This window comes from Balaenoptera acutorostrata, chromosome 3 (assembly GCF_949987535.1).
Source record: "Balaenoptera acutorostrata chromosome 3, mBalAcu1.1, whole genome shotgun sequence".
Classification (NCBI taxonomy): domain Eukaryota; kingdom Metazoa; phylum Chordata; class Mammalia; order Artiodactyla; family Balaenopteridae; genus Balaenoptera; species Balaenoptera acutorostrata.
Genome location: NC_080066.1, coordinates 114,384,159 through 114,398,684, shown reverse-complemented (window position 1 = coordinate 114,398,684; position 14,526 = coordinate 114,384,159). Strand labels below are relative to the sequence as shown.

General features: G+C 38.9%; 1 protein-coding gene across 8 annotated transcripts in view; it reads right to left on the bottom strand.

Annotated features, from left to right (window-relative positions):
• The window catches only part of AKAP6 (A-kinase anchoring protein 6), a 583,878-nt gene that overhangs the window by 481,605 nt on the left and 87,747 nt on the right, over positions 1 to 14,526 (bottom strand). The window lies entirely within an intron of this gene.

Genomic DNA, 14,526 nt, shown 5'->3' with positions numbered 1-14,526 from the left:
TGGCATTCCAAACATTGGGGTTCTGTTTTCCTCTCTATGGGGCAATGAGACACACAGGAGGAAATTACTCACACCCCTCCCCCCACAAAAGCTGAAACTGCGTGAAAAGCCACATTTAGATAAGACATAGTGAGGTATTTCTCTAGTTCGTAAAAGAAAAGCAAATCTAAAGCAATCATTTCTTTCCACTCCTGAGCAGAAACAAACATTATGTGATGCGAACTGGGGAGAAGGAGACATGGACAAAGCAGCCATCTCTTGCATATTTAATACTCTCAGACCATGGATAGAGAAAGAATCAAGCTGACCTACATACATCCACTCTATCTGCACAACTCTGGGGAAGAACAACATTCTAAAACCCCCAAATCTAATGAGACAATTATGTCGTCCCCTCCTACTTGAGATTTTAAATGGCATTGTTAACCAGCAGCATGGGGGATGGGGAGATGAAATAGCAGAAGGAATTCAGGCAGTGGCTTGGTAAATGGGGGCTGATAAAATGCCTGAAAGATGCCAAGATCCTAGCAGGGTGCACCATCAGCTAGGCACAGAGCATCCCTTCCCTGATGCAAAGCCAGGATTGTTCTTGCTTCACCTAATGAGGAATTGGGAGGCCAAGAGCAAGATGTGAAGCTGCCTGCCCAAGTCATCCGTGCTCTCAGTCATGGGCAGAGCCTGACTCCCACCCTTTATCTTAGGCCACATGCCACACCAAGGGAAGTAACAGGCAGCCACTCCAGTGCAAAGAGCACTGATCTGGGATTCAGGAAACCCAAGTGTTAATGCCAGTTCCTCCAGTGAGCATCTGTGTAACATCAGGTCAATAAATTAACCTCTCTGGGCCTCAAGTTTTTCATCTGCAGAGATGATGGATTTAGCTAATAACCATGGTTTTCAAGTTTTTTGTTAGTAGTGGAACCCTATCTTCTAATGATACAGACCAAAGCTGGGCTGCCCTGGTTGAGAGGGGATAAGAAGCCCAGAGCCAAGTTTGACAAGCTCTTCTCAACCCCATCCCCCATCTCATCTGCTATGATCTGACCTCTGAAGGCGCTCTGATGAAACCCTCAGCCACAGGGGAAGATGGAGTGAAAGTCATGGCTCTATAACAATATTATCAGCCTTTCCATAACTGAAATCTACCGTTCTATAAAAGGGAGAGAAGAGGGTGGGATCAGGTGTTCCAGACTTGAATATGGCTTCTCAGTATGAGTTTCCTTTGCCAGAAAAAAGTCATTGGTTTGGTGGGAAGAGATGGATGTCTCATCGAATCTGAGGCCAAGTCAGACTTTTAACAACCTGAAGTGGCTGAATTACTGGCCCCCAAAATGGCCTGGATTGGCTTAAAAAGTGGACCCATAAAGCAGAAGCAAGTCATGAAGTATTTTCTTGCTGTGTGAATGGGGCTGTAGTAATTCACCTTGAATTTCCCAATGGCCTTTCTCACTACCCCCAAATCCTCAACTTGTGGTATTGTTTTGAGGATTGCACGCACTAATGTTTATAAAAGCATCTGGAAACCAAAAACGTCACAGAAACGTTGAACCTTGTTAATATTGTCGTTAACAGCCCACCCACCCCAGTCAGGGGAGGCTATTTAGCTCTCGCCTGTAGGTCCAGTAAGATTCTGGACTCTGGAATAAGATGGTTAGGAAACAGCTTACAAAGTCTGCACAGCTACCAATGAGGGCTTACCCCTCACTACTCAATTCAGGGAAGGTAATGGACAAGGGGTCCTCCCGGAGGACAGAGCCAGGGCCATGCGCAGAATGGATAAACAGCCCCTCTTGGAGAACAGAGCCAGGGCCATACCAAGGAAACTCTCCTACTTCCAGGTGGCCATTCTTACTAACCAAGGGTCATTTCTACCCTAAGCAATGTTCCTTGGCAATACTGTTGACGTTTTATTATTTTCAGGTTTCCAGGAGAACAGAGCTACAGAATTAACCAGAGGTCGAAATCTTATGCAGAAGGAGAAGGGGTTTAGTTAATCCTTTACCAACAATGCCCAATTCTGGAATTCTGGCTTCAAAATTGACCTTCATTCACAAAATATACAAATACTCAAGCACTCTAACCACAGGCCTACATGACCATATACCCATGCTGGCTGTAGATGCTCTTTTAATCAGTATATACTTTCTGAGAACATTTGTTGGCCAAAAATATTTGGACACCAAATTACAGTGGTCATTTGTGGCTCTTACTGTTGTCAAACGCACGCCATCCCTTCTACTTTTTTTAGATAACCGCACAGATATTATTATTAATCATGGGTGATCAGAATAGAATTTGCAACCATAATATTAATAATAAGCTCAGTTATTATTGTAGTTAGCTAATGTTTGGATTTATTATTTCCTCTCAGACATTACCTCTTCCACATTCTAACTTATATGCTTTGGGTGGGAATCCAACCAAGGAATGCAGAATGCCACTCAGTCTTAAGCCAATAAGCTTGTTCCATCCCCAGACATACAGAAATTAGTTCAGAGATGGTATGAGACCCCACTGAAGCCAATAAGATACAGTGAGACATTGTAAAGAAATCACTGTTGGCTCCTGGTTTTGAAAGGGTGTCAAATCTGAAGTAGCTCATTCATTTAGTATTCATGAGTGAAGAACGTGTCTAAGCCAACAGAGGGAGGGCTGAGCTGAGTTGAGAGAAAAGAAACTGAGTTCTGATGACACTGCTTGGGCCAGAAATCAGCCCTACTCTGACTCTGTAGGTTATAAGAGCCAAAAAGTCCCTTTTCTTCTTCAGCCAGTATGTTTTGGGATTTCAGTCACAGTAAACAGAGCCCTAACTGATCCAATCATTGAAGAAACTGTGTAAGGCATAAATTGGCACCATTAGCATGAAGCGTACTTGGAAAAAAAAGAAAAAAAGCTTGGGCTCTGGAGTGGTGCATGAGACGGAACAGTGAGACCCCTCAGAGGGCTAGGGTCAGGGCCAGAGTTGGCAAGACCCCCTCACAAGGAAGGTGCAATGCGTTATTCATCTTTTCTCCTAGACATTCCCGGACTTGACAGTGACTACATACTCCAATCAGCTTAAGCCCCATTCCTCTGTCCTTTCCCAGGCAAAATTCCCATCAGCAAAGGCCAAAAAGCCTCCAAAAGCCCAGGGAGGATGGATTAGCTCCTGAATGAACACCTCGATTTGGAACCTGAAGCAAACCTTGGGGCGATTTTCGCCAAAGAAACTGGCCCCAACCTGTTCAAAGGTCTCCCTGTCATCTTCTGAATTTAAGATTTTCTCTTGCCCGACTTTAGAGTTAATATGGTTTGCTGCTTCACTAGATTTAAAGCCAAACAAAAACATTTGACATAAAACCAAGTGGCTTTAATGTGCTGGTGGAAGTCCAGTTGTGCTGAGTTATATAAGTAAAGGAAATACCTATATATGTCAGGATCAACATATGATAAGGGTTTATGTGCTGTTTAAACTTTGCACTGGCATTTCTGGGCCTTTCCTGTTGTAGTATTCAATTTTTTCATAGGTCTTAATCTTATCTACTCAAGTAGACAGCTCTTTAGGGTACTACCAATGTCTTGTGCTACTTTTGATTCCCCCATAACCTTTAGCGCACTCCTAGGCATAAGTAATCCCCTAACAAGTCCTTCTTAATTCTTAATTTCTTTTTTGTTAAAGTAACATTGTTTCCATTCCTGGCAAAGAAAAATTTCCAAACAGCTTTCTCCTTATCACAGCAGAGTTTGAAATGTTATAAGATTTTACTAAGGGCTTCCCTGGTGGCGCAGTGGTTGAGAATCTGCCTGCCAATGCAGGGGACACGGGTTCGTGCCCTGGTCTGGGAAGATCCCACATGCCGCGGAGCAACTAGGCCCGTGAGCCACAACTACTGAGCCTGCGCGTCTGGAGCCTGTGCTCCGCAACAAGAGAGGCCGCGATAGTGAGAGACCCGCGCACCGCGATGAAGAGTGGCCCCCGCTTGCCCCAACTAGAGAAAGCCCTCTCACAGAAACGAAGACCCAACACAGCCATAAATAAATAAATAAATAAATAAAATTTTTTAAAAAAAGATTTTACTAAGGCTTACATGTGTAAGTCTTTTCCCCTTCCTTTTGCTGCCTAAAATAACAAAAAGTAATTTGCTACTAAGAAAATCTGACCAAAAATGATAATGCAAGCCAGCAAACAAACATTTAATATGTGTCATCAGAGACAGAAGGAATAGTGATCATGATACCTGTTTCAAGTTATTTACAACTGAGTCATTTAATTAACATAGAATTTTCAGCCCACACGGTCTTTTAAAAAACTAGATTCCTCCCCTTACCTGAGAAAAATCATGAATAAAATAACTAACCCTCATTTATACATATTCTCCCGGCATAAGAATAAAACATTCTAGAAAGATGGAGTTTCCCGAGATAACTTTAGTTAGAAAAAGTGATTCCCTTTTCTATGGAAAAGAAACAAATTACATCATACCTTCATATGTAAAATTCCTACAGTAAATAATACGTTAAAGGGCTCACTAAATCAAAGTTACAAGTAGCTCTGATAAAAGAGATTTGTTTTACAAGGTACAAACTTTTTTTTAGTGAATAATCCAATTTAGTAAATGTACTCTTAAAAATCAGCTCTATATAAAGTACAGAGTTACACACCATTGGTAAAGTTATCTTCATTTGCTAGAGCGCTATGAAACAAACAAGAGAGCTGAAATGTTCAGCCGATTACAAGTATCCATTTTGCTTTACATCTAACTGAGTCGTTATATCAGGCTGCCTTATATTCCATTAACTAGATGCATGTCTGTCATGGAAACAACTTCAAGCATCTTCAGGGCAAAGACTAAGTCTTCCAGAGCAGAGTAGGTTGTTGTGTACCTACCTGCTGTGTTGTGTACATTGCCTAGTAAATGCTTCTTTACATGAGTTTGTCAAACTCAGAGACTTGATCCTGGCCAGCTAAAGACATGCAATTAGAAACTCCCAAACCACCAGTCAAACATAAATATACATGCATATAAACACATACACATATAGACTTAAAAACATAGGTGAGAATGAGTTTTTGCACATAATCCCAATATTTCCCTCTTACTCTAGCCAATGATAACATTTTACTTTTAAATGTACTAATTTACTGCTGGTCTAAACATTCTATCAAAATGTATTTATTGTAAAAACATTTCACCATAATACAAAATATTATTGCTTCATGGAATTCTTTTGAAAAGGATTACACAGACACAAACATAAAAGTAAATCTAAAATATTCATAAGTATACATGTCACAAAAAGAACATATACCATAATAAATACTCTGAGATAACATACAAAACAATAAAGTCAAGTAATAAAAGCATTGCTTTACCTAGCTCTATGTTTATAGTGCTTGCTTGGTGCTATGGACTGAATATGTGTATCCCCCCAGAATTCACATGCTGAAATCCTAACCCCCAAGGTAATGGTATCAGGAAATGGAACTTTTGAGAAGTGACCAGGTCATGAAGGTGGATCGCTCACAAATGGGATTAGCGCCCTTACAAAAGAGGCCCCAAAAAGCTCCCTTGACCCCTTTTACCATGTGAGTACAAAGCAAACAGCATTGTCTATGAACCAGGAAGTGGGTTCTCACCAAACACAGAATCTTCCAGCCCCTTGATCTTGGACTTCCCAGACTCCACAACTGTGTGAAATTAATGTCTGTTTTTTATAAGCTACCCAGTCTATGGTGTTTCTGTTATAGCAGCCCAAACAGATTAAGATCCCAGCTCCTCAAAACTAAGTTGTGTTTCTATATACCTACAACAAAAGATAAATTAAGAAAACATTCCTATTTACAATGGAGTCAAAGAATAAAATACTTAGTAGTAAATTTAACCCAGGAAGGTGAGAGATCAGTACACTGAAAATTATAAAACACTGATGAAAGAAATTAAAGAAGACACACATAAATGGAAAGGTAGCCCATGTTCATGGATTAGAACAAATAATATTGTTAAAATGTCCATACTACTCAAAGCAATTTTCAGATTCAATTTAATCCCTATGAAAATGCCAGTGCCTTTTTTACAGAAATAGAAAAAACAACCCTAAACTTTGCATGGAAGCAAAAAAGATCACAAATAACTAAAGCAATCTTGAGCAAGAAGAACAAAGCTGGAGGCATCACACTTCCTGATTTCAAACTATCATACAAGGCTATAGAAAGCAAAACAATACGGTACTGGCATAAAAATAAACACATAGATCAATGGAACAGAATAGAGAGCCCCAAAACAAACCCATGCATATGTGTTCAACTAACTTTCAACAAAGGCACCAAGAACACAAAATAGGAAAAGATAGCCTCTTCAGTAAGTGGAGCTGGGAAAACTGGATATCCACATGCAGAAGAATGAAATTGTGCCCTTATCTTACATCATACACAAAAATAAATTCAAAATGGATTGAAGACTTAAGGAAAAGACCTGAAACCATAAAATTCTCAGACGAAAATATAGGGGAAAAGCTCCTTGACATTGGTCTTGGCAGTAATTTTTTGGATACAACATCAAAAGCACAGACAACAGAAGCAAAAATAAATGAGACTACATCAAACTAAAAACATTCTGCATAGCAAAGGAAAGAATCAAGAAAGAAGGAAATATTTGCAAACCATATATCCAATAAAGGTTTAATATCCAGAATTCTTACAACTCATAGCAAAAAAACAAATAATCCAATTTAAAAATGGGCAAAGGATCTGAATAGACATTTTTCCAAAGAAAACATACAAATGGCCAAAAGGTATATGAAAGATGTTCAACCTCACTAATCAGGAAAATGTAAATCAAAACCACAATGAGATATCACTTCACACCTACTAGGATGTCTGTTATCAAAAAGACAATAGATAACAAATATTGTCCAGAATGTGGAGAAAAGGGAGCCCTTATACACTGTTGGTGGGAATGTAAACTGGTACTGCCACTATGGAAAACAGTATGGAGGTTCTTCCAAAAATTAAAAATAGAACTACCATATGATCCATAAATCCTACTTCTGGGTATATACCCGAAGGAAATGAAATCACTATCTCAAAGAGATATCTGCCCTCCAATGTTCATTTCAGCATTACTCACAATAGCCAAAATATACAAACAACCTAAGTGTCCATCAAAAGATGAAAGGATAAAGAAAATGTGGAAGACATATATAATCTGTGGAAGATATCTATATACGGGATTTATATCTCCCATTCCATATATGAGTGTGTGCATGTGTGTGTGTGTATAAAATACATTCAGCCATAAAAAAGAAGGAAATACTGCCATTTGTAACAACATGGATGAACCTGGAGGGCATCGTGCTAAATGTAATAAGCCTGAGAAAGAGACAAATACTGTATGGTATAAGTGGAATCTGAAAAAAAAAATTTAAACTCATAGAACAGAGAATAGAATGGTGGTTGCCAGGGTCTTGGGGAAGATGTTGATCAAAGGGTACACACTTTCAATTATAAGATGAGTAAGTTCTGAGGATGTAATGTACAGCATGGTGACTATAGTTGATAATTCTGTATCATATATTTGAAATCTGCTGAGAGTGTATCAATAGACCTTATGCATTCTCACCAAAGAAACCAGAAAACAAAAACCCAGTGACCATGTGAAGCGATAGATGTGTTAATTAAGTTGATTGTGGTAATCATTTCACAATGTATATGTATAGCAAATCATCACATTGTACAAATTAAATATATTACAATTTTATTTGTCAACTATACCTTGATAAAGCTGGGAGATAGAGGGAGAAAATAACAACAACAAGAAAAAAGACACCCAGATCTTGTATGGAATTGAGCCAAGTGCTTCCTAACTAATATAAGATCAAAATACTTCAGGACCTGTTTTAGTTGGTGTGCTGGCCCTTGGCTTAATGTCTTAAAACACCCAAGAAGTGTGGCATAACTGTAGATAGTACCTGCTGTAGTTGGTCAGCACTTTAATAATGTGCCGTTCAGGTTTTAAAATGTTAGTGGTGTGCTGTAGAGTATCACAAATAGTACAAGAGATGAGCTAGACTGAACAAAAAGATGATGTGTCACAGTAAAAATGAGCCAGCACCATTTATCTATCTGGGACTTCAAGTGGTGATTTAAAATAAGTAAATACCACCCCCCCTCCCCCGCCCCCCGCCAAAGTGGAGCCATTCTGAGGCACTGTTTCTGATGCCGTGTGGGCTCCCATGTATTGGTGGGCTTTGAAATCAGCTTTGGAGTCTCCTTCATAGGAGACAGCCTTATGAGTAACTGTCACGCAGACGGTGGGACCTGAGGAGAGTCTAAGTCCCACCTGCTCCATGGTCTCCCTCACAAACCTGCTTTGGTTCCTAAATTACCTCAGAATCCACTCCACTCAGTTGGAAGCTAATGAATGCTTTGGAGGAGAGGTGTCACCATCTGCCATCGCAGCCACTGATACCCGCAAGGCAGTGCGTGCTGTGGGACAGGCACTAAGCAGATGAGCGGGAAGACCCGCTAGGTAGGTAGGTTGAAGCCCCACCACTAACAGCCACGGGAAATCGGGCAAGGCATTAACCTCTCTCAGAGGCCTCAACTGTAAAATGCGGAGTAGCTGCTCTGCTTACCTAACAGTGCTATGAGAATCTAGGAAGCAAATGCCGTATTTTTTAAGTGTTATAAGAAAGAAAGAGGGAAAGGAGGAAATGAGTAAAGGGAAAGGGAAAAAGAAAATGTTGGAAGGGAAAAGAGAAGGAAGAAAAAGAGGAAAGGAAAGAGGGAGAGAGGTAAGTAAAGGGACAGGGGAATGAGGAAGAGAAAAAAGGGCAGGGAAAAGGGAAGGAGGAATGAAAAAAAGAGGGGCGGAAAAGAGCAAGGGAAATGGGGGAAAGTGGAAGGGGAGAAGCAACAGGAAGGGAAAGAGGCACAGAGGAAGGGAAAGGGGCACAGAGGAAGGGAAAAGGTGCGAAGGAATGTAGGCTTTGGAGCCGGAATTCTTCTAGGCTCTGCTCCCACCTAAGTGTATGTCCTTGGGCAAAGCATTTATCTAAGCTTCACATTTCTCCTCTGGGAAATGGGGATAATAATTCTGCCTTTCAATGTTATTATTAAGATTATCTATTCACTTTTTCAACCAATATGTAGTGAGCACCATTCTAGGTACTTGGCATGCATCAGTAAACAAACAGACCAGAATCTCTGTCTTTGGGGAGCTGACATTCTAGTATGAATCGAAGTGTCTAGCATGGTACTTGGCATATACCAGACACTCAGTAGATGTTAATTAACATTTTCATTGATACTAGCAATGTATGGTGTTTATAAAATGTAAAATATTATTATTAGCTCAAATTAATCAGATTAGCCAGATTCCATTTCTATGGAGAAATGGAACTTAGAAGAGGTAAACTCTGATCAGGAAGGGAAGAAAGTTCCGGCAAACCAGATGGTACCAGGGAGAGAGACTGAGGTGGAACCCCTGTGTGCCCAGGATGCACCACCCTGCAGCATCAGTTGAAGAAAACTGCTCTTCAACGGAAACACCCACTGTGGACTCTTAAATGAGGAGAAAAAAACTACTATAATATTTGAGATGTTACATGTATTTTTCAAAGCCCCCCAGGTTATTCTAATGATCAGTCAGAATTGAGAACCGCTGAACTAAATAATTCATATGTGAATAATTGAAACTTTGCTGCACTATGTGAAGTATAAGTATATAATTAATGTACATGAAGGATCGCTATGCACTTCCAGTGGCTAGAACAGGAACTTTTGAGTTTTTCTACTAAGGGTGACATATTCGTTCTGATCCACACTTTAGTTGTTCACTTGACTTACAGAAGGTGAGGGGGAGTATGCAAGATGAGAGAAGCAGAATGAAAGGATCTTGAATGTGCCTTAAAGAGGGCTCGGTCTAGGGGGTGAGGGGGATGTGGAGCCACTCAGAATTTTAAACTAGGAAGAGGCATATTCTAAAGGCTATCCTTCTAAGAGTTTTATAACACGTCCTCATCTGGAATTCCTAGAAACGGGCTCTTCTATTAATCTCTAAATTGGTATAGTTCTCCCTTTTTTTTTTTTGTATCTAAAAGCTATGTTTTAAAAATACACTCTCGGACTTCCCTGGTGGTCCAGTGGCTAAGACTCCACGGTCCCAATGCAGGGAGCCTAGGTTTGATCCCTGGTCGGGGAACTAGATCCTACATGCTGCAACTAAGAGTTCACATGCCACAACTAAAGATCCCGCATGACACAGTGAAGATCCCACACGTGGCAACAAAGTTCCCACATGCTACAGCTAAGACCTGGCGCAGCCAAATAAATAAATATTTAATAAATAAATAAAAATACGCTCTCAGCTTAAATTACTAAGGAGACATATATACAGCAAAGGTATACAGAGTAAGGGATTCAAATATTTTAGTCAAATATGAGTTACTTTTTGAGAAATAAGGAAGAATAAATGAGAGAAAAATTATAATAATTATTCTTATAATAGCTAACTATGTGAGAGGCACGGTTAGGGTATGTATTAATTAATTTAATCATTAAATAATCCTGTGAGAAAGGTATTGAGTCTCATTTTGCAGATAAGGAACAGAGGCGCTAAGAGTTGCTCAAGATCTTGCTGCTATAAGTGGCAGAACCAGGATTTGAATCCAGGTGGGTGGACTGACTACAGAGCCTGTACTCTTTTTTCTTTTAATTAAAGGATAGTTGATTTACAATGTTGTGTTAGTTTCTGGCATACAGCAAAGTGATTCAGTTATACATATATATATAAATATATATGTATTCTTTTTCATATTCTTTTCCATTATGGTTTATTACAGGATATTGAATATAGTTCCCTGTGCTACACCGTAAATCCTTATTGTTTACTGATTTTACTTACATAATATGTATCTGTTAATCCCATACTCCCAACTTATCCCTCTCCCTCCCCTTTCCTCTTTGGTAACCATAAGTTTGTTTTCTATATCTGTGAGTCTGTTTCTATTCGTAAATAAGTTCATTTGCATCATATTTTAGATTCCACATATATGTAATATCATATGGTATTTGTCTTTCTCTTTCTGACTTACTTCATTTAGTATATTTATCTCTAGGTCCATCCATGTTGCTGCAAATGGCATTATTTCATTCTTTTTTATGGCTGAGTAGTATTCCATTGTGTATATATACCACATCTTCTTTATGCATTCATCCGTCAATGGACATTTAGGTTACTCTCATGTCTTGGCTATTGTACATAGCGCTGCTATGAACACTGGGGTGCATATATCTTTTCAAATTATATGAAAATAATATAATTATTTTTCTCTGGATATATGCACAGGAGAGGATTGCTGGATCAGATGGCAACTCTATTTTTAGTTTTTTGAGGAATCTCCATACTGTTCTCCATAGTGGCTATACCAATTTACATTGCCATCAACAGTGTAGGAGGGTCTTTTCTCCACACCCTCTCCAGCACTTGTTATTTGTAGATTTTTGATCATGGCCATTCTAACTGGTGTAAGGTGGTACCTCATTGTAGCTATGATTTGTATTTCTCTAATGATTATCGATGTTGAGCATCTTTTCATGTGCCTATTGGCCATCTGTATGCCTTCTTTGGAGAAATGTCTATTTAGGTCTTCTGCCCCTTTTCTGATTGGGTTGTTTGCTTTTTTGTTATTGAGTTGTATGAGCTGTTTGTATATTTTGGACAGAGCCTGTACTCTTAACCTCCAAGACACAGCATATTGAATATAATCCCCAAAATGTTTATATTTATCTCTGGAACACAGATGCTACCTCATTAACAGACCTTTCCAGGCATCTTGCCTTGCCCACTTGGTTCCCCAGCAGCAACCCAGAATTCAGTCAGCAGTGGAAAAGAGAGACCATGCTCACTCCAATAATCCACAACATAAATTAGCTGTGTATAAATCATGAAGAGGAGACTATGCCTTAAAGAGCTTCCAATTGACCCCTCACATTTTAGAGGCTACCAATTGCAAAAGTCTTGCCTAACAAAACTTTGTTGGTACAATCTGACACTCAAGGGCATGTATTAAGTTTTCAATAAATTCTTGTTGATCAAAGCAATACCCAGATCTAAACTATTCAGCCACTAGCTCAGGCATTTTTCTATTACAAACTCAGTTTTTATTATTCCTATGCATGTTTCCACAAGTTTACTAGATATTGATGCATCCATATACATTATGAAGTATTGTAAATTTGGTTTTAAAGTTTATGTAATGGTGGCCCTGCATAAAGTTGGGGTTTTCCCCTCAACATTACATTTTTTATATCTATCCAGGTAGACAGAAATAGCTCTAGGACATTCATTTTAACTGCTATAAAGTATTTCATTTCATGAGAAGCCCAAAATTCATTTATCCATTTTCCTGTTGATGGACATTTATAGTGTCACTGATTATTGGTCAAATACCCTATTTGGTATAAGGTAAGATACTAATTTTATTTTTTAAGAAAAAAGACCTACAAAAACAAATCCAAAACAATTAACAAAATGGCAATAAGAACATACAGATTGATAATTACCTTAAAAATAAACAGATTAAATGCCCCAACCAAAAGACACAGGTGGGCTGAATGGATACAAAAACAAGACCCATATATATGCTGTCTACAAGAGACACACTTCAGATCTAGGGACACATACAGACTGAAAGTGAGGGGATGGAAAAAGTTATTCCATGCAAATGGAACTCAAAAGAAAGCTGGAGTAGCAATACTCACATCAGACAAAATAGACTTTAAAATAAAGACTGTTACAAGAGACAAAGAAGAATACTACATAATGATCAAGAGATCAATACAGGAAGAAGATATAACAATCGTAAATATATATGCACCCAACATAGGAGCACCTCAATACATAAGGCAAATGCTAACAGCCATAAAAGGGGAAATTGACAGTAACACAATAATAGCAGGGGACTTTAACACTCCGCTTTCATCAATGGACAGATCACCCAGACAGAAAATCAATAAGGAAACACAGGCCTTAAATGACACATTAGAGCAGATGGACTTAACTGATATTTATAAAGCATTCCACCCAAAAGCAGCAAAATACACATTCTTCTCAAGTGCACATGGAACATTCTCCAGGATAGATCACATGCTGGGCCACAAAGCGAGCGTCGGTAAATTTAAGAAAATTGAAATCATATCAAGCATCTATTCCAACCACAACACTATGAGATTAGAAATCAACAACAAGAAAAAAACCTGTAAAATATACAAACACGTGGAGGCTAAACAATATGCTATTAAACAACCAATGGACTGCTGAAGAAATCAAGATGACATCAAAAATTACCTAGAAACAAATGAAAATATAGCACAACAATCCAAAACCTATGGGATGCAGCAAAAGCAGTTCTAAGAGGGAAGTTTACAGAAATACAATCCTACCTCAGGAAACAAGAAAAATCTCAAATTAGCAACCTAACCTTACACCTAAAGCAACTAGAGAAAGAAGTACAAACAAAACTCAAAGTTAGTACAAGGAAAGAAATCATATAGATAAGATCAGAAATAAATGAAATAGAGATGAAGAAAACAACAGAAAGGATCAATGAAACTAAAAGCTGGTTCTTTGAAAAGATAAACAAAATTGATAAACCTTTAGCCAGACTCATCAAGAAAAAAAGGGAGAGGGTGCAAATGAATAAAATTAGAAATGAAAAAGGAGACGTTACAATGGACACCACAGAAATACAAAGGATCATAAGAGACTACTACAACAAGCATATATATGCCAACAAAATGGACCCCCTAGAAGAAATGAACAGATTCTTAGAAAGACACAAGCTCCCAAGACTGAAGAAATAGAAAATCTGAACAGCCCAGGCGTTTATTTCCACATTATAGTGCCTATGCTGCTCAAGGAACAAAGGTGCTTAAAGACAATGCTCCTGATCAAAGAGTGTGGTTGCACAAGGTACGTGGCATGACAAGGCTACAAGGATGTACAAGCTCAGTAACTGCTAGAACTCTTGTTTCCCTGGCCTAATTTTCAGGCTTTGGGTCTGTGCTAATTTGAAGGGTTGCTTTATAAAGAGAGAGTCAGTAAAACACACTGTGACTCCAGAGGGAAGCAGAACACAGGGCTGGGAACTGGGAGCCTTGAGTCTCAGTCCTGGTAACTAGCTCTGAGGGTCATTCGTCTTCTCTGTGTTTCAGTTTTTGTCACAATACATGCCCTGCCATTTCTGGGGACTATTGTGAAATTCCCTGAGATAATAATGGGGAATGTGCTTTCTGTATTTAAAGTCTACAGGCCAGCCCAGTGAAAATGGCAAAGGTTTTAGAGCCCAACAGACCTAGGTTTAAATCCCAGGTCTGCCATTCACTAACTGTGTGATCGTGGGCAAGTCACTTGCCCTCTCTAAACATAATGTTCTCATCTGTTGAAAAGGGTTAATAGTAAGACCTATCTCTTAGAGTAGTCAAAATAACTACATGAGCTAATTATAGAAAGCATCTGACACATATTAATGCTAAATAAATGGTAA